At 33.5% G+C, this 27,054-nt stretch overlaps 1 protein-coding gene across 1 annotated transcript in view; it reads right to left on the bottom strand.

Moving 5' to 3' along the window:
* LOC118200302 (uncharacterized) overlaps positions 1-23,224 on the bottom strand; it is a 129,410-nt gene extending 106,186 nt beyond the window's left edge. The window contains exon 1 of the mRNA XM_085810462.1: positions 23,120-23,224. The gene's annotated coding sequence lies outside the window, so the exon portion shown is untranslated. The remainder of the gene's footprint in view (positions 1-23,119) is intronic.
* Positions 23,225-27,054: the final 3,830 nt, after the last annotated feature.

The raw sequence follows: 27,054 nt of genomic DNA, 5'->3' as shown, positions 1-27,054 counted from the left end.
TCAAACTCAAAACTTGGGAAAAAATTATAAATGATAAACATATATAGGAGAAAATGTGATATGGCCAGCAAATTCCATATTAACACATGGAAGTTGCGGAATAACAGTGAATTTTAAATATCTATTCCGATTCTATGTTTATAAATATTATATATAAAATCTAATTTGTTTATGAGCTTTATTGCTAAATGTTAACGATAAACACTTTTTTTTACTTCCTTGCACAAAGTAAAGGAACTATTGTAATAGCAAAAAATTTCGAATATCGTATTTTAACGGAAATACCCATTTCGAACGTTCCCGAATCCATTTGAAGGATTTTGTTTTTCTTGGGGGAGGGGGTGTCTACGTGTGGAGAGAATAAAGGACTCTTTTTACTTCCTTGTACGAAGTAAAAAGAAAGTATTGTAATCGCGAAAAATTTTGAGTATCATATTTCAAAGGAAATATCAATTTTGACCGCTATAAAATGCAATTCAGTAATATTTTTGTGTGACATCTGTACGTAAGGAAAGAATAAAGGACTCTTTTTCCCCAAAAAAATACAAGACTGATTTAAAATTAATTCTGAAGAGATTTTTTTTTTCTTGGCGTCTGTATGTACGTATGTATTTCCCATCATTCAAAAACGAGTAACCTCAGAACGTTGAAATTTTGTATATATGACTGCTGTAATATGTAGATGTGCATTTCCCATTTGGGTTGCAATCGGATGCATTAAACTTATATTAATATATATATATCCACTCTGTTATTCGGCTCAGTGAACCCAGTTTCTTTATTCTTATATGTTTGAAAATTGTGCATTTTTTGCTTTAAAAATGATTGAATTATGTGGTTCTTATCTTCCGTTAAGGTTTTAATGCCTTTAGTTAACATGCAATAATTGTGGAATTATCAACAATTTAAAAGTTTTTTTAAGTGCACCTAACCGTAATTTTTGTTTAGCATGGCATCTATATTTGTTTACATTTGAAACTTAGCAGAATAGTGGATTTGTTACCAATCTGGAGAAACTAAGCTCCGCAACAACAAAGTAATGTCTTCTTTTATTATTCCGAATTAAATTATGCTCAATTCATTCTGGAACTATCATTTAAGTTATTACCTTGTTTTGTGGCAGAAACTGTAGTTTTAATTGCAAAAGTGGTTTTTTTTTAATTGTTGTAACTGTATTTGATGTTTTGTTTTTGTATATCTTTCAATTTTTAAAGAATATATTGGAATTTTTATGTATTTTTGCCTTGCCGCAAAGTGGGAACTGAATTAATTTTTAGCGCATGCGCACTAGGTAAGCGGCGTTGAATCGTCTGTGAAAAACTGTTTCTTCTTTATTTGTTTAATTTCTTTTATACATCGTTTTAGATTTATTATAGTATTTGAATAGAACTTGTGATAATTTTTTAGTTGATATAATTTTTTTGCACTCTGAGTTATAAAATGAATGAGATGTAACGCTGTTAAGTGAACCTAACGCGGAAGTGTCGCTATGGTAAATAAATATAGAGAACTTAAATAGAACTTAAATAGAAATAAAGAGTGCACTTACTCTATTGTGGTTTATGCGCTATCGACGAATGAGACTTAATTCAAAATTCGTTAACTGTTAATTCGATATGTTTAAATGAAATGCAGGAAAATTGCGTATAATTTAATATTCCGTACAAGAAAGTCATGTGGTATCATGATATACATCAGATATCATGATACCACATGTCATGATATACATCAGATTTTTTTTCAAAACAAAATTATAAAATGTTTTCAAGAGGTAATTGTTTCGTGATCTCTGTCTAAATTTCTTCACTACTTCAACGTACAGATGTTGTTTGTTATTTCTTTGTACGAAAAGAAATATTGTAATCGCGAAAAAAAAATCGGGTATCATATTTCAATCGAAATATCCATGTTGAACGTTCCTGAATCTATTTGGACGATTTTTTGCGTGATATTTGTACGTGCCGTTTGCACCAAGTCCTTTATCCAAAAAAGATTGTAAAATGGATTCGAAAGGTATTTTTCGTGACGTCTGTACTTAGGTATTTCACATTACTCAAAACCGATTAGCCGTAGAACATTAAAATTTTGAATACGGAACTGTCATGACAATGAGTTGTGTACTTCCCTTTTTTATTGCAACTCAGAAGCAAACATATTATATATAGTATATACGCACTCCCTTACCGGGCTTTTATTTCCGCATTCGTTGGTCAATTACAGAAGTGTTTTAAATGATGAAAATATTCATGTTTTGGCAATGCCAAATTAAGGAAAAGGTAATTTTCGACAAATAACGAAATTTAACTTTTACACCGTCTCCCGGTTCTAACACTTATATTTGGGAAAGTTTTATATCCGCTATGAGAAAATAAAATTAGAAGTTTTATTCTCGTACGACAAAAAGCTTGCTTTAAGTGATCGATTAATTAAGTTATATAATTCGAGGAAATAAATTTAAATGAAAGGTAGCAAAAATGTGTATAATTTAATAGGTAGCAGAAGGAAGCCATGCAGTGTTCCCATCAGATTTTTTTTAATTATCTTGTACTTCGATATAAATGAATATAAAAGAGAAGATCAATAGCTGAATACTTGGTTTATTGTGTAAAACTGAGGAATTTACTTTTAATGGATGATCTAACAATGCTTATATGTTCCGAATTACATACCGTTAAATTACGTATAAATGTAAAGAAAAAACATCGGAAAAATACTATGACTTAATCTATTATCAGCACTGTTAGGCTACACATTTTTGTTATGCATTTCCTATTTCCTATGGACAATTTTGTTTTACTTTGACGGTTTGCGATAGAATTTTTTCCATTATTTTATAGTAAGCAAACTTTGTTTTAATCCTTAACTGGATTCGATTGTATATTTTTAATAATTTCTCGCATGCAATAACATTTAGAGATGATTATTATTAGTTACATTTTGCAATATTATTCTTTAAATTATTGTTATATAATTCAAGTGAATTATGAGGAAAAAAACTCATTTTTATAAAACTATTCTTTAAAATATTTTAGTCATTCAGGAACACATTCCATCATTTTTGTCCTTAGTCTGTTCTTATGCAAACGTAGCTAAAATGACGCTCGAATGAAGCTTAGAAAAATGCTGACAAAGATCTTCTGCAGAAATTTCTCACATTCATTATTCCTCGAGTTTTGCAAATAAAGAGATTTTTATGCATTTGTGGGTTCTTCGAATACAGATCGGATACATAGATTTATTACAACAGTTCTTTCAGAAACTAGTAGTTTCATCTTTTCTGATATTATTACTAAGGAGGTTTTAAAGAAATATACATAATAGTACCACAAAGGGGTATTTTCAGTCTTTTTTTAATATCACATATGTAAAAAATCTGATGTGTACAACACATGACTTCCTTGTGCGGAATATTAAATTATACGCATTTTTTCTTGCATTTCATTTAAACTTATTGGATTGAATTAAATCTACTTCACCGACAGCGCATAAACCACAATAGAATAAATGCATTCTTTAAAATTCACTCTAGTATTTGTTTATCATAGCGACACTCTGGGGCTAGATTCACTTAACAGTATTATATTTCGTATATATTATAACTCATAATGCACAAAATTTATATCTTTTAAAGAATAGGATTATCTAATCGTTGCCACATGTTCTATTCAAATACTATAATAGGGCTAGAATGATGTATAAAAGAAATCAAGCAAACTAAACAAAAAAGAAACAGATTTTCACAGACGATTGTGTATTTCTCATTCAATTAATTCAGTTCTCACTTCGCAAGAAAGCAAAAATACATAAAAACTCAAAATATCTATATTAAAAATTACGAAGTAAATCTTAAACACTTATTTCTTCGAAAAAATTCCAGAAAGGATTAGGCATGATTTAATTGGCAATAATAAATTAAGGCGTTATCTTTCTTGTTGCGAAGCTAATTTTCTCTAGATTGGCAACAAATCCACTAGTCTGCTGTTTCAAATGTAAACAATCAATGGCCGCCATAAAAAAAAGGATTAGCGGCACTTAAACAACTTTCAAATTGTTGATAATTCTAAAACTATTGCATACAGATTTACTAAAGGCATAAAAACCTTAACCGGAAGATAAAAACAACATAATTCAATCATTTTTAAAGCAAAAAATGTACAATTTACAAACATATAAGAGTAAAGAAACTGAGATCACTGAGCCGGGTAACAGAGTGGCTATATATATAAATATATTTATATACGTTTGGTGCGGCCGATTGCAACCAAAATACGAGGTGCACATCTACATGTTATAGCAGTCCTATATATAGACAAAATTTCAACGTTCTGAGGCTACTCGTTTTTGAGTTATGCGAGATACGTACGTACGTACGCACGTAAGTACACACATTCGTACAGACGCCACGAAAATTTCTCTTCAGAATTAATTTTAAAGCAGTTTTATAATATTTTGGAGGAAACGAGTCTTTTATTCTGTCCTTACGTACAGATATTACGCAAAAACATCGTTAAATTGCATTCGATAGCGGTCAAAATGGATATTTTCGTTGAAATATGCTGCCTGGAACTTTTCGCGATTACAATACTTCCTTTTTACTTCTTACAAGGGAGTAAAAACAGAAATTTATGACGAAGAGTCAATTGAACGTGACAAAGGAATGCCTTCGTGGAGGATTTTCTGAGAAAAATTTTGAGTATTTATCTAGTACCTACAAAAGAAAACACTAAATGCAGGCAACCCATTCAATTTATTATGAATATTACTAGTTACTGAAAACTCAATTACCAGTTACTAAATTCCATTTCCTAAAGCACCAATTTTGCTAAATGACCAGTTAACAGCAGTCAAATTATATTTAAAGTGGACTATTTTCATGTAAAAATTGCGCACACCAAAAAAAAGGGGGGGGGAAGAAAATCTGAAAGGTTTTCAGATTTTAAATTACGTTTAAAGGGGCGTTTTTTTAACATTTTGTGTGTTACCTTTATTTATTAAATATCATGTTCTTTGACCTTAAGCCATAAAATTCAGTTCAACAGCAATGTCGCAAAAAATTTTTAAAATGAGCCTATCTTTAGAATTTCCGATACACAGTTCCGCGCACTGAAGATAAAAAGGTTTCCCCCCCCCCTCCGTAGAGTGTTGCCACTACTCGCTTTTAAATGGTTGAGTTTGTTAATCGAAAATTCATTAGTTTTACAAAATATGAAATCGATAAAAAAATTCCACATTTTAAATTTGGGTTTCAGATGCCCATATTCGCAGTAGGATTATGTCATTCAAAATTGGATGGCTCTAGGTACCGTTGTTTTATCACAGTGCGAGAAACATACATACCTTTATGCAGATTCTTCTTTATTTAATTTCTTCAAATATAATGCAGAACTCTGACATTTGGTGGCAACAATTTGAAAAGTGATACGCCGTTTATAATGATTCGACGCAAAATCGCAAAACGGAGGTCCTTCAGGGACAAAGCCCCTTTGGACTAAAAAAGAAAGGCAAAAAAAGTAATACCAAAGTCAAAAATAATAATCGGAATTGATATAACGTAAATTTGCAGTATTATACTTCCGAAAGTTGAATATAACTATTGTTAACGCCAAAAGTGAAAAATGTCGAAAACAGTGCTTGAAAATTTTCTAGTTAAATGATAAGAAACGAAAACGCAACGCCATTTTTTTTTTTTTTTTTTTTTTTTTTTTTTTACCGGTGAGGGAAAAAAAGGGGAACTAAGAAAAAAATTCGAGAAAAACTAACAGTAAAGACGGATTGGAATTGAGACCATTAATCACAATGAAAGCTATATGGTAGTGAAACGCCTCAAGAAACGGAAAACATTTCCGAATGATACTCTCCTCGGAAAGGGTAGAATGTTGCTTTTTGGTTAGTAGTGATATAGATAACGCATAGGTTTAACTGCAAACCTTTAGAAAATTCGTGCAATCTTTCGATTTGAAAGTTTACCTAATAAAACAGTAGTTCGCAGATTGAGAATAAAAGTTTGACAATAATATAGCAAGTCCAAAAGAAGAAAATTCGAAATTAAAAAGGAAAAAAAAAATCCTATGTGGACCTTACTTGACTTGGCCTACTAAATTATATATATTTTTTGCTACATTCCATTTAAACTTATTTCCTCGAATTTCATTAAAGATATATTTCCCCTTCACTCAATTCATTTCACTTCTTGGCAAGGAAACAATACATAAAAACTAAAAGTACCTTCATTAAATATTCTAAAATATAAAAAACATAAGACACCTAATACAGCTGAAAAAAATTTACAATTAAAATTACAATTTCTACGCAAAGACAAGCAAAAAGCTAGCGGGCAAAAAAGCAGATTTTTTTATGCACAAACTTGAAAGTTTACTTTTGGTATCACTAGGCAAAATGACAAAGTTGGTGCCTGAACTAATTTAATTCAATATTCCACTAAGAGTTTCAAATGTAAACAAATGGCGGCCTCACTAGGATCAGCACCACTTAAACATTTAAACTGTTGAAATTTTACAGCTATTGCATGCGGATTAACTAAAGGCATAGAAACCTTAACTGGAACATAATCATAACGTAATATAATCACTTTTAAAGCAAAAAGTGCACAACTTACCAATATATAAGAATACTTACCAATATATAAGAATACAAAAATGAGCTCACCGAGCCAGGTATATATATATATATATATATATATATATTTATTAGTATTACAGAAATTCTTGTACTGTTCTATTATCAGGACCGGATGCAGAAATGTGTTGTTGCGTGCGTACGGGTTCGTAATAGAATGAATGCACAGGTCCGATAAAAAGTTAATAAAATTTATTATCACAAGAAATGTAACAAAACGTTTTTCTCAAAGGTATTCGTACAATATCACCCAGTAGTTATATTTTAAACTACTACAACGTTAAATAGAACATAATCCAAAGCGTAGAGAAAGCTAATCGGATCTCATAATTACAGCAGCTAAGAAACCAACATGAACTGAGTAAAACAACTGAACTGAGATGTTTCCCTCCGACTTTTTAAAGCTTTTTAATCGGGCACGAGAAGGTTCTGGTGATTTCTGTTTTCCCGGGGTTTCTAGAAAGTAAAAGATTAGAATTACGAAATATCTATTAATTAAATGTTAAATACGCGTGCTCCTGTATTTTTTTTTACTTTTCCAGCGTAGCTTTTTCTTAAAATAAGTCTCCTGCTGCGTTGAACGGGCATATAAAGCAATTTCAATTATAATTCTACTAAAAATAGCAAACTAAATGCAAAATCCGTAAAAGTATGTAGGCATGCATGCATGGATGGATGGATGTGATCATTCATGCTAATCTATATGTACACACCTATATTTGCACACACATACATATACATGTGCATACACTTTTAAATCCGTTCCTAATAACGGAAGAGTACCGAAATTCTTTGCAACAAAAATATCGCAAATCATTTCCGTGTGAAAGACTGCTGAAATATTAATTATAAGTAAAAAAATACGCACATACATACATACATATACATGTGCATACACTTTTAAATCCGTTCCAGATAACGGAAGAGTACCGAAATTCTTTGCAACAAAAATATCGCAAATCATTTCCGTGTGAAAGACTCACCATGTACTAATGATGAATGTTGAACATATAAGAACATTATATTTCCTTCTCCGTAATTCATTCCCGAAAAAACGCACTTGAGACTCAGAATAAGAACTTAAGAACATTAAGAGAATTTAAAACACACAGTACATTCAAAATGAGGAAGGAAAATAATAGAAGTTATAAACTTACCAAATTATGTGATTCAAATCTTATTTATTGCAACAACTTAAACTATTATGACACTTTGAATTGCAAAAAAGGCCCTTGCTTTTACAACTTTATTTGTGGAACACTTCCTTTTGGAATGGCAGCATGTACATATACTCCTCTGTTTTCGACCTACACCAGAGCATATCTGTGATTGTCGACATACACCGGTGAGCTTCCGAATGTAAAGAAATATTCGATCTTTCACCGACGTATTTGGTGAATGTTGACATTCTCGGATGAAAGTCGACATTCTCCAATTTCGGTCTTTCACGGTAACATATACACACGTTCGGTGCAGTCGATTGCAACCAAAACGATAGGTACACAACTACATGTCATAGCTGATTCATAACAAAATTTCAATGTTCTAAAGATTCATAACAAAATTTCAATGTTACCCGAGATACATATACGTACAGATGTCACGAAAAAAATCTCTTCAGAATACATTTTAAATCAGTTTTATAATTTTTTTGAGGAAAAAAAAAAAAAAAAAAGAGTCTTTTTATTCTGTCCTTGCGTGCAGATGTCACGCAAAATATCGTTAAACTCATTCGATAGCTGTCAAAATGGATATTTTCGTTGAAATACGATACCCGAAATTTTTCGCGATTACAGTACTTCCTTTACTTCGTACAAGGAAGAAACAAAAGAACATAAAGAGGTAATTAAGTACGCCCTCAGCCACCTCAGTAAAGAAATATATATATAAAAAATAATTAAAAATATCATCGGGAGAATGCGGTGTTGTAGAGCAGGTCGTGGAAGGTATATGCAAAACATTAATTTTCATTCTTAAATCGAAATGTTCACTTAATGCATGTATGTAAAAATATTCTTCATTTTCTGAAAATAAAGTATTTTGTTGGGTATATTATATCAGGCGCTTTTGTTGGGCCATCTTATATAAACCAATTTCTCTTAAAAAATTCTCCTTGAAGGCACCCCTTCCGTTAATCAGATAACTCTCGTTTGCATTTCCATATTCAACGAAATCAGCAATGCTTCTTTACCATTCTAGTAATTATTCTGAACAAAGTAACAGAATAATCATAAATGTATTAAATAATCTCTCGCTCAAACCAGAGACGAATATTGATTTCTTTGCTTAAATAAAATCTTTATTTGGAAGACAATTAGAATTAATTTAAAATGTGCGCAAAAGAACTCTTGACTTCTAACATTTTCTTCATCGGGTGCGAAAATTCATATATTCTGTTGCAGCTCCTACATAGATTTTAAGAGTCGATTCGCTGAAAAAACTAAGCGAAAACTCAGTTCATTAACAACATTTTATTGAAGTCGATGCTGCGATATGGGTGGAATTATTCAGGTTTTTTCTTGATTTCTGTTAACATAAAATTCTTATAAAATAATTTGTTGAACATACATAATTTAATTTTCCCTAAAAAGTACACGTATGCCATTAAAAATTTTTTTTCAATGAAGCTACATATTCGTTAACTAGAAAGCTCGGCGGTCATACTAAATGACCGCTCTTCTAGATATTATGAATTGTAATTAAAATGATTTGTGCAAAGGTGTCTGCTAATCCAAACTGAATTACCCAGGCAGGCGGCGCAGACGCTCCACGGGGTTTCCCCCTTGTTTAATTGCTTAAAGTAGACTGCAATTAAGGAAACCATTGGCGGTACATTTCTTAAAAACCACCGATAGCTCAATAAATAAAGGTGATTTAAATAATAAAATGTTATTTCACATGTCAAATATCTCTTTGTACACAACATTTCTTGTGTAGGTCTTTCCATCATTTTTAAGCTCACCTTCCAGAGGACCATCCAATATTTTTAATTTTACGTCCGTTCTTTCACGAACTCTTGAACAGGCAACACACACTTGACAGTGTCCAAATGCAGGCTCAGGTAAAAAAATGCCAACTCGCTTAACCGTTTGGCCCTGAGACTTATGGATGGTCATAGCAAAGGCAAGTTTTACAGGAAATCGTCTACGTCTCAATTGAAACTGCAACCCTGTGCCGTGGCAACTTCACCTCATTGGCTAGTACAGTTACGCAAGGAACCAATAAACTATTGGCGACAAACAGACACTTAAGCCGCATATATATGGAGTGAAGTAGCATCATCATCTCCGAAACGGCTGGCTCCCGGGCTTAGCAAAGCACACCGTTGGATTCCGCAGGTCCGTGGCACACCATTGACCATTCGCGTCTTCTTGGGACTTTAATTAGCCGAAATATTAATTAAAAACTAGATTTCCCTACATTTTCTACTTTCTTTCTCGGGTTTTCCCTATTAGAGGGATTTGGCTACGTGCCAAATTATTTTTTCTCGAGTATCTACGGAACGGCGCCGAGTTGAAATTCGAGACGCGTATCCTCGGATTCTAAAAAATTCTCCGAATCCATAGATACCGTTCTCATCTTCGTACGACTTTAATCTGTTGAGATATTGATTAAAAACTGCAGAAACGTTGATTTCCGCGCTCATTGTTCCGAGTGGCAACAATAAACTATCGGCGACACACACTTTAGCCGCTTATATATATATAAATATATAGATGTGTATTAAAACTCGTAACTCATTAATTCTATAAAATTTATTAAATGATTTGTTTCATTATGTAATTTTCAGCGTAACTGTAACCGAAAAGTGATTCGTAAATTAGGACATAGGATTTCCTAAATTAGGACATATTAAATTAAAATTATAGAAATTCGCATCTGAAGGTAGCAAGAGTTATTTAACACATGTTGACGGATTTTCGTATTTCTAAAACTCCCGGTACCATTCGATAACAAAGTATCTCAAAATTAGATTTTGAGACTTATTTTACACATAAAAGTTTACTTGAAAAAGAATAAGCAGAGCAAACTAAAAAGATTCTATTTAAAAAAATATGAAAGGTTTCAGATTTTAAAATACGTGCAAAGGGGCGTTTTTTAACATTTTGTGTGTTACCTTTAGTTATTAAATAACATGTTCTTCGAAATTAAACCATAAAGTTCAGTTCAAGAACAATATCGCAAAATAATTTTAAATTGAGCCTATCTTTAGAATTTCCTATAAACAATCTCACGCGCTGGAAATGAAAATGTTTCTTCCGTACAACGTTGCCATTACTCGCTTTGAAATCCTTGAGTTTGTGAATCAGAAATTCGTTAAAGTTTTACAAAATATGAAATCGATAATAAAACAAATTCCAAATTTCAAATTTTGGCTTCCAGATGCCCTTATTCGCACTAGGGTTACGTCATTAAAAATTGGAGGGCTCTAGGTACGGTTCTTTTATCACAATGCGAGAAACATATGTACATTTATACAGATTCTGCATTATTTAATTTCTTCAAATATAACACAAGGCGATAATATTCGGTGGCAACAGTTTGAAAAGTGATACAGCTTTTTAAAGATTTCAACGCAAAATGCCAAAACGAAAACAGTAGTCCCTCACGGACAAAGCCCTTTTGGACTAATAATCAAGAGCGATAATTTCCGCTACATTGTTATAAGTAATTTATACGATAAGATATTTCATTTGCACATAATTCCATTTCCTGGAGAATTATTGATACAGGTATTGTTCTTCCAAAATAAAAATAGGCTTTCCCGAACTAATTCATTAAAGCATTTTTTAGCCAAAATAAATTATTTGAGCTAATTAACATAGTTTGTGCAAATAATCATTTCAAAGGAAGCACAGATTTACTTAAGATTTCCATCGAGCCAATTTCTGTTTAAAAATGAAAGTTTCATAGAAGTCAAAATCTTAAGACGATTGGAAAAAAAATATAGACAACAAATCTATTCCCTTTGCGAAATCTAATAATACACCTTACAGGATTTGTTGTTTATGATCGAATAACTCTGAATCGATTCGAGTTCTAAAGGAAATGTCTAACATAAAAATGTGTCTGAACCCTCGGAGGATTTGCATAAAAGTATCTTCTTTCCTACAGATTCGAATTACAGTGGCATATTTTCTTGAGACGCCATCAAAATAAAATGCATGTTTTGGAATGGCATTTATGGCCCACTTGAAATGATATTTTTTCAAAAATTTCAAAAAAACGTCGATTGCAGTATGGTTGTAAATATATGCTGAAGAACATTTTTCTTAAAAAAAATCTACAGGCAGGCACTTGCCTGTTCGACATTGGGCACTCGCAAGAGCAGAAGTGGGACCCATTTTATTGCGGAGATATACACTGCCCCCCCCAAAAAAAGAGAGAGTTCTAGATCTCCCGTTCTAATATGCCGATTCACGAAATTCAACTAGATTTATATATAGCATTGTTCTAATATAGATATTTTAGCATAAAATCGGAATTTTTCTGAAATGACATGCCAATTTTTTTTCCATATTTCGATTTTACGACGCAAATTATGCCAAACGGTCAAGTTTCATAAAAATCGCACTTGTAGTTTTTAAAAAAAATTAGCTGTCAAAACTTTAGCTCCTCAATGTTAATTGAAATTGGTATATATATTTATTAATCTCTCCTTTTTTAATTAAACGTATTTGATTCTTCCTTTCACATTTCGCAATTCAGGTTCATTCCAAATAAAATTCACCAATTTTTTATGATTTATTTTTAAAATTTGTATTTTTAAATTTTTCAAAAAACAAATTTGAATTATAATTTATAAAATTTTTATCATCATCTTAAAGTAGATGTATTTCTAAGCAAATCTGAAAAAAAAAAAAAAAAAAAAAAAAAAAAAAAAAAAAAAAAAAAAAAAAGATTTTTTTATTCAAAATTTTTGAAGACATATGTGAATTTATGTATTAGCGCGTTTCAAAATTCGGCCTATTTGTTGAAAGCTATAAAACATCAAATGTGTTTTAGACACTTTGCTAAAATTATTTGAAAGTAGGAACGACATGACTCTTTTTCCGTTCATGCACAATGCAAAAAGATAGGAACAACGTGCCACTTTTTCCGCTCCGGCATAATGGCAGGAAAAGGAAAATGGGTTGCCACATATTAAGAAATTCGCTAAATGAATTAATTATTCTTGGCGCAAACTAAAACAAATTGGGCCAAGATAAATTTTTGAATTTCTTCGTAAATTTCGCACCAAATTTTACAAAATTTAATATCTAGGCATAATTTGTGACGTAGAATCGAAATATGGAAAAACATTGGAATGTTATTTCAGAAAAAGTCTGATTTTGGGTCAAAATACCTATGTTAGAACAATGATATATATAAATGTAATATATACCCTAAGTCGCGCTTTCGAGACGTGTGTGTGATTATGGCAAAGCCTCGAGGGCTATCTGCCTAAAGGGAGGGATGCCTTTCGTGGAGGACTTTCTAAGGGAAGCTGGCTCGTATACACGTTACACATGGGGAAAACCACGAAAACGCCCATGCAGCCAGCCCGTTCGCGGGATTCGAACCTCGGACCGAACTACCAGTGTTCAGCGACTTTACCGCTCGGCCGCTGGTGGGCCCCCTTTCGAGACATGAAAAACGCGATTTGAATTTTGTCAATCAGCCTAGTAGAACTGTCCTCTTTTTTTTTCGCTGTGTATATAATAGGCGGCTGCCACCATTGCCTCCTGTGAAGTTAGTTACAGTTACAATCTCGCTTTCTCCGGAATTCGAACTCGGACCCTTCGGCATCGAAGTCGGCTCCTCTAACCACTATACCTTTTGGCCGGCATGTTGAAGGTCTTACTTTCTAAAAGGGTTAATTTAGTAAGTTTATGTATCTAATCCTGAAACAGTACACTTTATTAATTAGTATTATTCAGTTGCCAAGAAAGGAAATTAGGCTTGCACATATAGTAGCGTTATGTTAGTTTTGTTTTTCCTCTGTCAATCTTATAAATTTTTTCTTTTGAGATTTGGCAGCTGACACTTTTAGATTCCTATGTGTATTTTGGGTTACAACTGTTACTTTACTGTCAATTTTAAGATGGGGTGCAAAAATAAACACTTTTGATATGCGAGCGCTTTAGATTTTTATTTTCATAAAGGCAAGAAGGTTCACAAAGAGATATGTGAAATTTAAGCTATTGATTTCTTAACAGAGAGTATGTATCAGAAATAGTATCAAAAATTTTATTCTGGAGATTTTTTCACTTGAAGTTGACCAGGTGTTCAAGCCAAAATTCTAAAGCTGATGATAATAAAATTAAACACATAATTGAATTCAGTTGTCATATATCTGGGTAAGATATAGCACAAATGTACACGTACAACTATTGAATTTCACATTAGATGTCTTGGAATCTTACAAAAATCGTTACTCGTTAAGAAGCTTGATATTTTTGCTCCGCATGAATTGAAAGATATTCACTTAACACAACAAATCGATATTTGTGATACACATTTCGAACATAATTCAGTCGACCCTTTTTATTTCATTGTACGAACTAAAGGCACTATTATAATCACGAAACAATCCGGGTATCATATTTCGAAGGAAATATCCATTTCGACCGCTATCGAATGTAATTAAACGATGTTCTTGTCCGACATCTGTACTTAAGGACAGAATAAAGGACTCTTTTTCACCCAAAAAATTATGAAACTAATTTAAAATGAATTTTGAAGAGAATTTTCGTGGCGTCTGTACATACGTACGTATCTCGCATAACTCATAAACGGGTAGCCTCAGAACGTTGAAATATTGAATATAGGACTGCTATAACATGTAGGTGTGCATCTCGTATTTTGGTTGCAATCGGCCCCACCAAACGTATATAAATATATGTGTAATATATAAATATTTAGGAACATTTGGTCCCTTTTTCTGATCAAACTAATAGCAATTTGGGTATTTTTCTATTAAAAATATACCTCGTTTTTAGAGTTCTAGCTACGCCACTGTGCCAACCAAATTAAATTTTTCACATCTAAAACAATGGACTAGTAGAAATGAATTTATCTCATGGCCTGCAAGAAGTCACGATTTTACCTTGCTGGAATTTTTCCTCACCGGCTTTATCGAAAAATGAGGCTTACAGCAAAATCACTAATAATCTTGGCAAAGAGAATCATGCAAGCAATTACAAGCGTTATTACAAATACACTTGCCAAAGTATGGTCAGAAAATAATTATACTTATGATATATGTGATGTTATATATATATATACGGAAGTATAATTTTGTTCGTGAATGCTTTGACTGATGGAATTAAAGTACTTTCAATCCATTTCACGTGCTAGATACTTTATTAGCTTGGTTTATTTGATTACGAGAAAGCACCTGAGGGCTATGTGCCTAAGAGAAGGGATGCCTTCGTGGAGGAATTTCTAAGGGAAACTGCCTCGTATATATGTTACACATGGTAAAATCCACGAAAACGCCTATGCAGCCAGCTCGTTCGCGAGATTCGAAGCTCGGACCGGACTACCAGTGTTCAGAGACTTTATGCTCGGTCGCTCGTGGGCTGATACTTCAGTAGAATCTTTTGAAATCCCCTCTTTTATTGTTAAAGAAAAATGAAAATCCTTTCTTAATTTAATATCACCACAGCTTCTTTTCGAAATAAATAACATCAAATAGTTCTTATTTTGAAAGCAAAGTGATAGAGTGATTTATTTTTCAAAGATAAATTGAGTTTTTCCTGAAAAATGCAGTTTAATTTACTCAACTTTTGAATACATTCTACTTCTCGAACTGTATTCGGAAACCGATTCTGTATTTATTTCGGTAACGAAGAGTAGTTTAACTTTCCAGATTTATCATAAAAAGTATTTTTCAGAAAATTACTTCGAAAGTCATCCATCAAAGTCATTGTACGGCAGAGTTACTTTAATTCATTGTATATTCAACTGCAGTTTAAACCAAATGAATTTTGTTATCTGTAGGAATTTGTAAATAGGGAGGAAATAAGATTATTTCCATGTCGCCATTATGGTAAGCACGTCATTAATTATAGATCAACCGAATTTTACGTCACTGAGTGTCAAAGGAAAAATTATTTCAATTTTTTGTATAAAATTGTTCTTGGAAATATTTTCTCATATTTCTAAAATGCTAAATTAAATCGTTAGATTTTACGTAGTGAAATTTCTTCGAATGAATTTTTAATGAAATTTCCCTCATATTTAAATGAATTTAAATGGATATTAAAATTCTTCATTTATAGAAAAAGGCCCTCCAAAATTTTAAAATTCTTAATTAGAAGACAGTTGGAAGAAACTTTTAAGTCTTGTGAAGAAATACATTACACAAACCAGTGGTTTCAAACTTAGATTGCATGTGGGTCAAATGCAGGATCTGAAAATAGCCAAATTTTTGCTCAAAAATGAAATTCATTTTACTAACGAAAATAAGTATTTTAAATAAGCTTTAAATTTTGCTCACAAAATATTTATCAAAATATACAAAAACAATAACAATATCGCAAAGGAAAAAAATAGAATATACTTCATATCTAAAATCGGTACTTTTCCGTTTCGCCGGCGAAAATCTCGCCAAGCACACTTTATTGGCAACAACACACAGTATACACATAAAAAGTGTAGACAAATGTTAGTTCTAAGAGTTTTTTTCTTTTGAAGGTATAAACATTTTAATGTTTCAAATTTTGTAAAAAAGCCAATAAATAAAGACAATAAATTTGTAAAAAGACAAGAATTTATTATGCTTTCATGGTACAACATCCTGAATCGCCGGTTCAAATCACGTGGCCCCAAGTGATCTCATCTCACATAAACTACGCTACAAAAATATAATTCTTTCAGTAATTATCTACATTAATTTCAAGTTAAATCTTAATTTGGAACACAAGTTTAAATGCAGGAATTATTTCAATTCGTACAAATTGCTTACTCAGAAATTATGTAAAACCGCAGTGCTTTACTTCGCTAGTGCATTCTCATTAGAATGGATGAATTTAAACCCTTCAGTTTGGCTTTCTATATTTTCGCCATCGGGTGAGCCGTGGGATTGCATCCTAATTGACTTAATTACCGCCTGCGAAAGGCCTTTGAGCATAAAACTGAAATATATAGTAAAATTTCTATGTAATTGTATGCCAGTATTGAAAGAAACAATCTGATAAAAAAATGGCTGCCATTTGTTTTGAAAATGAGGAGTAAAAGATTACCAGGGAGGATATTCCGTTTGGCATCAGTTGTACCATTATTGGCGACTTTATCGCCTGCGCGGGCAAAACGGAAAAATACCCTAAAATCTAATTTTTTTACCTACTAGACACTTCTTTGAGTACAATTTGGTATTCAAATAAATTAGTAGATAATTGTCAAACTTTCCGTTTGACATTTATTTGTAATTCCAACATGTTTAATATATCATTAGATAGCTTACTTTAATTTAAAAACTAAAACAAATTAGGAAAAATTTAAGTCCCTTACACCTTCCAAATCCTTCTGTCCTTCATCTGCTGACAGCGTCCACAGCATACTTATTCGCCTTACTTACTTTAATATTTATTTAATTATTAAATTACTTACTTTAAACTGAAAATAAACGATATAGGAAAATAATCTAAGCTTTCAGAGAAAATTTTAAAAGTGGGACAAAACTCGGTAATTAATGACAACCTACTCTTTTTCTCTTAGTTATTAAATTTTCCATCGCATGAATTAAATTACATATGTTTGTTGTTGTTGACATCTCATAGGTGACAATGCGATTTAGCTCAGTTCCCCCGCCAATTTTGATGAAGAGCAACTCAGGGGCGGGAACGGGTCCGAAGGTCCCCCACCACTTTCCCCTACCATCAACATCTCGAGAAGACTTTCAGCTGGCTGCATATTTAGAGTGCCCCCACGCACTATGTACACTATACATTAACAAACATCTGTGCCTTCTCCGGGATTCGAACCCGGACTTTTCGGGACGGCAGTCAGCGACGCTAACCACTTTACCTGTTGGCCGGTACATATGTTTGTATCTAAATAATTATAAACTTCTTTATTTCTTACTACAGCTTGATGGCATTTCGATCGTGAGCTTGTGGAAAGAAATTATTAGAAATTATCTTCATCACTGATTTTTAAGTATGAAAAGTGTTGTTCACTCATTTATCTTTTGCAAATTGGCGATTTTCAGCAATCCTCTCTTAAAGTACATTTGCTGGTTCAGTCATACAATACCTTCGAAATTGCATACATGCATTAGAGGCTTCACTCATCAAATGGAAAATTCAGGTAAATGTGAGCAAGACCCAGGCCATCATGTTCTCCAGAAAACAAAAGTTCAAAAGAAATCTCCACTTGTACGGAAGTTCTATTCCCTGGGCCAAGCAAGTCCCTTAACTTGGGGTGATCCTCAGTACAACGCTTTCATAGAACCCACACATTACAGTTAGTGTACAGAAGTTTCGAGCCCGTAAAGCTAGACTCTTTCCCTTAATTGCTCGAAACAGTGTTTTATCCGTAGATAACAAATTACTCATTTATAAATTTATTCTGCGTTCATTGTTATGTTATGCATGTCCTGTTTGTGCACATACTTGTAATAAGTATAGAGGCAAACTTCAAATAGCGCAAAATGGCATTCTTAGGCAGATTATCAATGCCCCCTGGTGCATACGAAACAATCGTATTCACGAAGAATTAAATGTTAAAGTCTTAAGATCTTTTAATTATAAAATCGCAAAGAAATCTCATGCTAAGCAACTTTCCCTGACTAATCCTGCCGTAAATATTGCTGACTACGATTTTAATGACATAAGTAATATGGACAGGCCTCTTGCAATTTTAAATAAGTGGATAATGTACATATTGTGTAAGGTATTTCTCCCACTTTCCTAGCGTCCTTCGTAGCGTAGTGGTTCTGCACGCTGGGCCGGTATTCCAGAGGTCCGTGGTTCGATTCCCGGCGAAGGCGTTTGCATATTTTTAATCTTTTCTGCTTCCAATTAACCTAATTTCTCTACAATTGTTTTGGTTCTTACTGTACCCTTTATCCTTATATTTGTACATATTAATATCTGTATCATGTATATTCTTGTGTAGAGTATCTGTGTATGACATATGTAACATGTCTAACTATGTTACACCCTGCTAAAAATTGTACTCCTTGTTATTGCAACCTTGTTTGGCATCCTTTAGTACACTCTGGAACCAATGATCGCACACTTGTCTTGCCATGTACTTATCTCTTGCATTTCAGGAATCACTTCACCAGCTCGATCGGCTTTCTGGCCTACAGTTATATATTCTGCCTTAAAAATATAGATTAAAAAAAATCACATATATCAGTCCTGGTTAGCCGTAATGTGATTCGAAACATCTCAGATATATTCTACAGGGGGTAGGGCGTTTGGTTCAGGTACCCCGGGTGTCATGAAGCACCGCTCTACTGGGGGTAAAGTCGCTGAACACTGGTAGTTCGGTCCTAGGTTCGAATCCTGCGAACGGGCTGGCTGCATGGGTGTTTTCGTGGTTTTCTCCACCACAGCGAGTTTCCCTTAGAAAGTCATCCACGAAAGCATCCCTCCCTTTAGGCAGATAGCTCTAGTGTGCTTTGCCATAATTAAATACACCACCACCACCATAACTTTTGTGCTTCTTATGCACGCAGCGATCCGTTTTCGTTTAAAAATACATCAGAGAATTGAAAAAAACTGAGCAGTGGTCAATTATAAGTTATCAACGATACATGAAAAAGAAAAAAAATTGCCTTTTGCAGATCACTACCTAACAACGAAAAAGTAAGGTTAACACTTTAAAATCCTCATCTAACAACGAAATCGCGAAACTTGGTGATACTTCACTTGATTTAGCCATCCGAGATACACTTACTGAAACTGCATGAAATTTTACTTACATTTTAATTGAATATGCAGTTTTTCAATTAATTGCTAAGAGGTATGACGGAAATAAATTAATAAATATCTATAATGGGAAAATGTATGCTCACGTTAAACATTTATTACACGAGGGCTATTTGCCTAAGGAGAGGAATATTGCCATTGAAGATTTTTTAAAGGTTTTTCACGTTACACGTGAAGAAGACTGGAGTAGTTTATGTGAATATGGCAAAGCTTCTAGGGCTATCTGCCTAGGGGGGACAGATGCATTCCTGGAGGACGTTCTAATGGAAACTGATTCGTATACACATTACACATGGGGGAAAACGCGAAAATACACAGCCCGTTCGTGGGATTCGAACCTCGGACCGAACTACCAGTGTTCAGCGATTTTACCGTTGTTGGGCTGTACACATGAAAAAAACCACGAAGATTCCCGTGCAGCAATTCGTTCGCCGGACTTTAACCTTTGACTAAGAATTTTAAAAAAAAAATTATTCCTTTTTCTATCAAAGTGACCAAAATATGTCATAAATTTTGGAGATTTTTTGACAAACGATTTTCAAGCCAAAGGATGGGACACATATTCCCAGCCGTAGTTAATGTTGGGATACATGTGTCCCACATGTAGCGATCGACTTCCTATAAACACACCTATTATTCCGGAAAACTTCATTATATGAAATACATTTTACATCGTATGGTACAGGTTAAAGCATTCCCAACATTACCCATTGGACAACTCATATGTTTTCTTTTATCAATGTTCATTTGCGTACAACGAGAACAACAGCGTCTTGATTTTCCAGCTATTGGAAGATGATCCCCAATATTCAGGAGATTCTAAGTACTTTTTAACCCAGTAGTAGTTTTTAAACTTTTAGTGGGACATATACGTCCCGATAGTAGTCAAAGGATTTAAACATCCAATTCTAACTCATGTAAGGTAGCCTTTTTCATCGCAGATTCGCCAGAATCCTAATCCTAGTGTTCCGCGGCCCACCAGCGGCTGAACGGTAAAGTCGCTGAACACAGGTAGTTCGGTCCGAGGTTCAAATCCCGCGAACGGGCTGGCTGCATGGGCGTTTTCGTGATTTTCCCCATGTGTAACGTGTATACGAGCCAGTTTCCCTTAGAAAGTCCTCCACGAAGGCATTCCTCCTCTTAGGCAGATAGCCCTCAAGGCTTTGCCGTAATTAAATAACCTAACCTAGTGTTCCGCGAGATATTGCTGCATGTTCGACAGAAACTAATACTGGATAAGCTTATCGTATATGCTTTGGTTTGATTTAGTTTGTTATTAACGTATACACGTTACACATGGGGAAAACACCCATGCATTCAGCCTGTTCCCCTGGATTCAACTAATCGTATATGAGCCGTTTTCTTTGAACGTGGTGTAAATCCTTTGTGGAGATTGCCCAGCAGCGGCCGAGAGGTAAAATCGCTGAACACTGGTAGTTCGATCCGATGTTCGAATTCTGCGAATGGGTTGGCTGAATGGGCGTTTTCGTGGTTTTCCCCATGTGTAACGTGTATACCAGCGAGTTTTCCTTAGAAAGTTCTTCAGGAAAGCATCCCTCCCCTTAGGTAGATAGCTCTCGAGGCTTTTCCATAATCACGTAAATCAAAAACCTTTATTATTTAAATAGATATAAAGGAAATTAAGATATTTAAGGGTTTGCATTTAAATGATTTGAAAAATATTAGCATATGTTAATACGCTCATTCTGTGTTTTTTAAATATTAATTTGATTTAAATTTATAATATGACCTTTTTTAAAGGGTTAGTTAAAAGAAATTTACCCTTTTGATGACCTCAGATGGACTTACATCACATTCAAAGTCACCAAAATATGAAAATAATACATTTATGAAATATTAAATATGCGATTTCAATTGAATCAAACCAATTTTTATTAAATATGTCAAAAAAATCAAAATAAAATTTCAATGTTTCTTCGTGTAAAGCTATTTAAAATTACTTTAATTACGACTTTATAATATGCGCCTTTTAATTTTTATTATGAGAGAGGATTTTGAAAAATAGTCATGACGTATTGACTTGCACTACTTTCAAAGTAATTTTATTTGTAATCACGCAAATTTATATCGACAAAATGATAAAAATTAAAGGATTTTTTTTTGGGGGGGGAGACTGTTTATAGATAAAAAAGCTCATAGCAGATTGCATTCATTGTCATCATTAACTTTTTATCAAAAATGGACTTACACCACTTTCAAAGAAAATTGCTCATATTATAACTGGCTTTATCATGTATAATATACGGTTTGCATTAGACACAGTTACTACATCAAGGCTTCCTGAATGGTATCGTTTAGGGATAGACTACATTTGTATTATAACCGCGAGGGTTACATACACATTACACATGGGGAACATGGTGTAAGACACAGGCGAGGACATTATTAAGAGAAACAATGCCTTTGTGGAGGACGCGAAAATGGCTAGCATTTACATTAGGTAGAAGGAAAACTACAAAAGCTCTCATGAAGAAATGTTCATGAGCATGTTCAAGAGGAAAGAAACCTTCATACGAGTTCCGTGGTAACCCAAGTGCTCGGAAACTAATGCAGATCAGTAACTAACTTGAAATAATCAAACTTCATAAATGCGTTTGCCAAGATTTGAGCCAGGAATGAAATACCAGGGTCCAGCGATTTTACCGCTCAACTGCTGATCTGGCTAGTTGAAAAGAAAGTGTAATGGTATGAAGAGTAAATTTTTATGTCTATATCTTCCAATTTGGGAACATGATCTACCTCTAACTAATACCTCTAACTCTCTAACTAACTCTATCACTAACTAATGATTTCATTTCTAATTCATATAAATAAATACAATATCTCTAGAACAGCGTTTCTTAGTTGGGGTGCCCTGAAACTCTAGTGTTATCTGCTAATGCTAATCATATATAAATATATGGCTTGTATGTAATGATTTGGTGGAAGTTTCAGGAGACAATTATTTCAAAGTTTCCCGCAAGGGTAGAAAGTTTTAGAAAAGCTGTTCTAGGTCTTCAAAAACATCAGAAATGTTTCATTTAATAATTTTTAGTTTCATAATTGTAATTCTTACATGGCAAGGAATTTAAAAGAATCTGGCTTTGCTAAGGAACATGCGTCTGATTAAAGTAACAAGATCATTTTAAGTGAAGACAAATTATTTAAAAAATAATTTCCTCAGAAATGCGAATTTATATAAAAAACGTTATTATGTAAAATCCCAGAAGTAATAAAACATTTTTATATACACTTCGAATTAGAATATTTTGAGAAATAAAGGCTTAAGAAAATGAAATGAATTTCAAGCAAATATAAACAAATACAAGTGTAGAATATTCGATGGTTTCATACACTTTCCCTAAGTATGTTTTTATATTGCTATTTTGAACATAGTAGTGACTAAACTGAGCATTTTATGACTCATTTAAGAAATCTAATATTAGATTGTAAGTTGAAGTGATGTAAAAACCAGAGATAAGTTTAACTGGCACTGCTAAAAATGCTAACAAATAGTTTTAAATTAAAATGATCAGAAATTACACTTAAGCACTCACCTTGGGATGTTACAACATTCTTTCCTCGTAAAAGATATTAAAATCTATCTGTGTTGTTAAAAGAAGAAATACAACGTCAAGTTCCACCCTCCCGTTTTCGATTAAAATTTATTTCACTTCACTGCATTTCAAGCAGTTTTTAACAGCTTCTTGTTAGATATGTCGTTTTCCTATGTCGTGTAAATATATGTAGCGGATTCATAAGATCTTCGCACTTTCCAGTGAATTTTGTTTTCAATTTATTTGTATAACGCTGTTCTCGTTGAGGTAATATATAAAAACATATAAAAACTTAGCAACACATCTTCAGCTATGCTTCCTTGCTCAAATTAATTACGTATATGCAGAATACAAGAGTTAGCGAGTTGTTGATGAGGAAGATCGTTGTTTGTCCGTCCAAATAATGGCAGAAGGATATGATATTTCTCGTGAAATCATTAGAAAATTCTCACCAAGGACATGGGTCAACGTAAAATTTGTGCAATCTTTGTCTTTCACTGCTTAGTCGAAGAACAAAAACAACGAGAATGGAATCGTGTAGCGATTTCATAGCATGGCAAATAATGTTGACCTGTTCTACAATCCCCGAAAGTTTCCCTTAGAAAGTCCTCCACGAAGGTAACCCTCCCCTTAGGCAGATAGCCCTAGTGTGCTTTGCCATAATTAAATAAACTAACCAAAACCAAACCAATTCCCGAACTACTCTTATATGCGCCCTCAGTTCGCCAAACATTTTTGGCCGAGAAACTCCACGCTGCCACATTACTATCTAATTTTTTTTTTTTTTTTTTTTTTTTTTTTTTTTTTTTTACATTTCGAATTTTAAAATGTCTCCAAAAACCACGTTTTGAACACACAATTTAAGCAAAAAAATCCGAAACAAAAACAAAAAATTTAGATAGCAAAAGCGTAAAGTTTCTAACCAAAAATATTTGACAAGAATCCATGTACACAGCGATATATTTTAACTTAAAAAAAAATCTACGAATTGCACAATTTAGGCAACGAACGAATCTACTAACTACGCACACCTCACTTTCATAAATTAACGTATCAATAATAACATTCGAAGAATACCATGTACACAGCATCCTGTTTAAACTTAAAAAAACATCTACGAATTGCACAATCTAGGCATTGCGCACAAATCAACCAAATAAACTAAACTAAATTACAACTAATTCAAAGAACAAAAATAACAACAAAAATTCATAGTAAAAGAACAATGAACATAACATTCTACAAAATAAAAACAGTAAAATAAAAAGTATTTACCATAATACATTCCTGAATAAAATTTTGCCAGTCACACAACGTCTCTGAACAAAAGTGCAACGATTTTGCTATATCACATATCTTTCTGAGCTTCAAAATTTTGAAAGTAACGATGAAAACTTTGTTGTAGTTAACTTACTACACCAAAACCACAATCCAAATCTTAAACTCCGCTGAACCATTTGATTGCAAATTCACACAACGACTATCAGAAACGCCCTTCTTCGTCCGAGATCTCATAGCAGCTTCGCATTTGGCACTCCGTTTTAAAAGTGATACAGAAATTCCAAAAATACACTTCAATCCCCATAAACACACCCGTGAACAACTCGTTAACAACTCCAACATCATACTTTTTAATACTAAATTTACTTTCCACACAATCTAAAATACTCGACTGAAATCTTCCCACCACGTCTATCATTGCAACATAGGCCATTCCAAAACACGCACGACACGAACCAACGAGCAATTAAACCACTCCAGGAAAAGATTTTTCAACGTCAACAGGGTTGCCATATAATACGCAATTGCGCCAAAAACCAACGCAGAACACATATCGCCACATTTGGTGAAATTAGGGCGCATATAAGAGTAGACTTCAATCCCCAATAACTGGAGACAGAAGATGGAGATTCCGGTACCATGTTTCGTCTCAGGTTACGATACAGAAGCGAAATACCAAAGTATGGAATTGCGCAGTTCCCTCATCGCCGAAATCGGACGAGTTTCGTTTTCGAAAGTCGGAGGAAAAGACAATATTGGTAATTTATTTCGACGCACATGTTGCCTAGTTCACAGCGATTTCGCATCGAAATGCCATACGACAAATGAGAATTTTACTCTGAGGTTCTCAATCGGATGTTGCACTGCATTCCTCGTATTTGGTCTCATTTCACTGAACCACGATCTCGGTTTCTTTTAAAAGACAAGGGGCTGAAATGCGACACAAAACCGATACTGCATAGAGCCAACAAGGCAGGTCATCTAGATAGGTCATCTGGTCATCAACAAGATATCATCAACAAGATAGGTCATCTGGACGAGTCCGTACGATCAGTCCAAAGTAATGCAGAGTCACCACATAACACGGACACAAGGTCCGATTGGTTTTGTTCTAACAAAAGCGCTGGCCCCCAGATGGTCAGACCTGTGCTGATGTATTAATTGTAGAATTGTCAGTTATCTAATTAGTGAGCTATGATTCAAGGAACCGTAACTGATTTAATGAGACATTCTTAGTTTCGCCTTAATACAGCATGTACTTAGACATGCATAACTTAATCTTTGGCACAAGCATGTAACTACTGGCATGATCAACCACATAGCTTTTTTACGTTCATTACCTCTGCCGGCATAGAATAGGCAAGATATCTAAAACGCCGGTTTCGAGTGTTTGCCGGGGCCTATCTTATTCTAATAAAATTATTTAAATCAATATCAAATTCTTTTCTTCTCAGTTACGCGCTGTTGATAATTATAATCCTTGGCTGCGTTATCTAATATCTATTCAATGCTCGTGTCGTTACTAAGCTGAATCTGTCTTATCTAAGTACCCTAAAAATAATAATTTAATCAAATTGTTTCCCTCTTGATTACAAGTTCTTAATAATTATAATCGTTGGCTACATTACGCAATGTCCATTGAATACCGGTGTTATTCTTACACTCTGTCTAACCTGTGCCTATGGGTGTTGATTCTATGGTGTGTAGGGCGTAGCTTTATCGATACTACGTCGACTCAGTCTCATGCAGTGTTCAATTCTACGCTTGTATGCACGTGATTATACTTGCAGTAATGACGTTCGATCTGCTCCGCAAGAGATGTTAAATAGCATCTTGAAGATATTTAGTGATCTTTCACTCTTCTTTCATAGGGCCATACTATGAGAATGAAATGTCAATTTATTATCAAAAGTAACTCCTGGAAGTATTTCTTCACTCACTTCTGAAATAGGTGTATACCCGAATGAACAAATTTTACATAGGGTGAAGATCCCCTCCTCTGCAGAAATGGACACGTCTGCTCTTGCTAGGCCAGACACATCGTATGCAGGTGTTTTTATTGCAGTATACAAAAGCTTGTTAAGAGAAGTTTGTAATTACCGTTCATTCAAACGCATGATAGAAACCTGATTGGAAATTTGGAAACCATCAACGTATAAATTTTTATTAATAGATGGTGGTAACTGATGATGACATATGTTACTGATACGTAAGTTAAAAAATCTGATGTGTGCACCACATGACTTCCTTGTACGGAATATTAAACTATTTTTTCTTGCATTTCTTTTAAACTTAATGGATTGAATTAAATCTACTTCGTCGATAGCGCATAAACCACAATAGAATAAATGCACTCTTTAAAATTCCCTATATTTGTTTAGCATAGCTACCCTAGGTTCACTTAACAGCGTTACATTTCGTTCATGCACAAAATTTATATCATCTTAAGAATTATCTAATCGCCACATGCTGCCACACGTTCTATTCAAATACTATAATAAATCTAAAACGGTGTATAAAAGAAATTAAGCAAAGAACAACAAAAACAAAAAAAGAACAGTTTTTCACAGACGATTCAGTATTTCTCATTCAATTAATTCAGTTCTCCCTTCGCGAGAAAGCAAAAATACATAAAAACTCAAAATATCTATATT

This window comes from Stegodyphus dumicola, chromosome 2 (genome assembly GCF_044657685.1).
Source record: "Stegodyphus dumicola isolate Sdum_Otavi_A_Nest chromosome 2, ASM4465768v1".
NCBI classification, from domain to species: Eukaryota; Metazoa; Arthropoda; class Arachnida; order Araneae; family Eresidae; genus Stegodyphus; species Stegodyphus dumicola.
The sequence above is the reverse complement of the archived record's forward strand: the minus strand, read 5'-3'. Positions and strand labels throughout refer to the sequence as shown.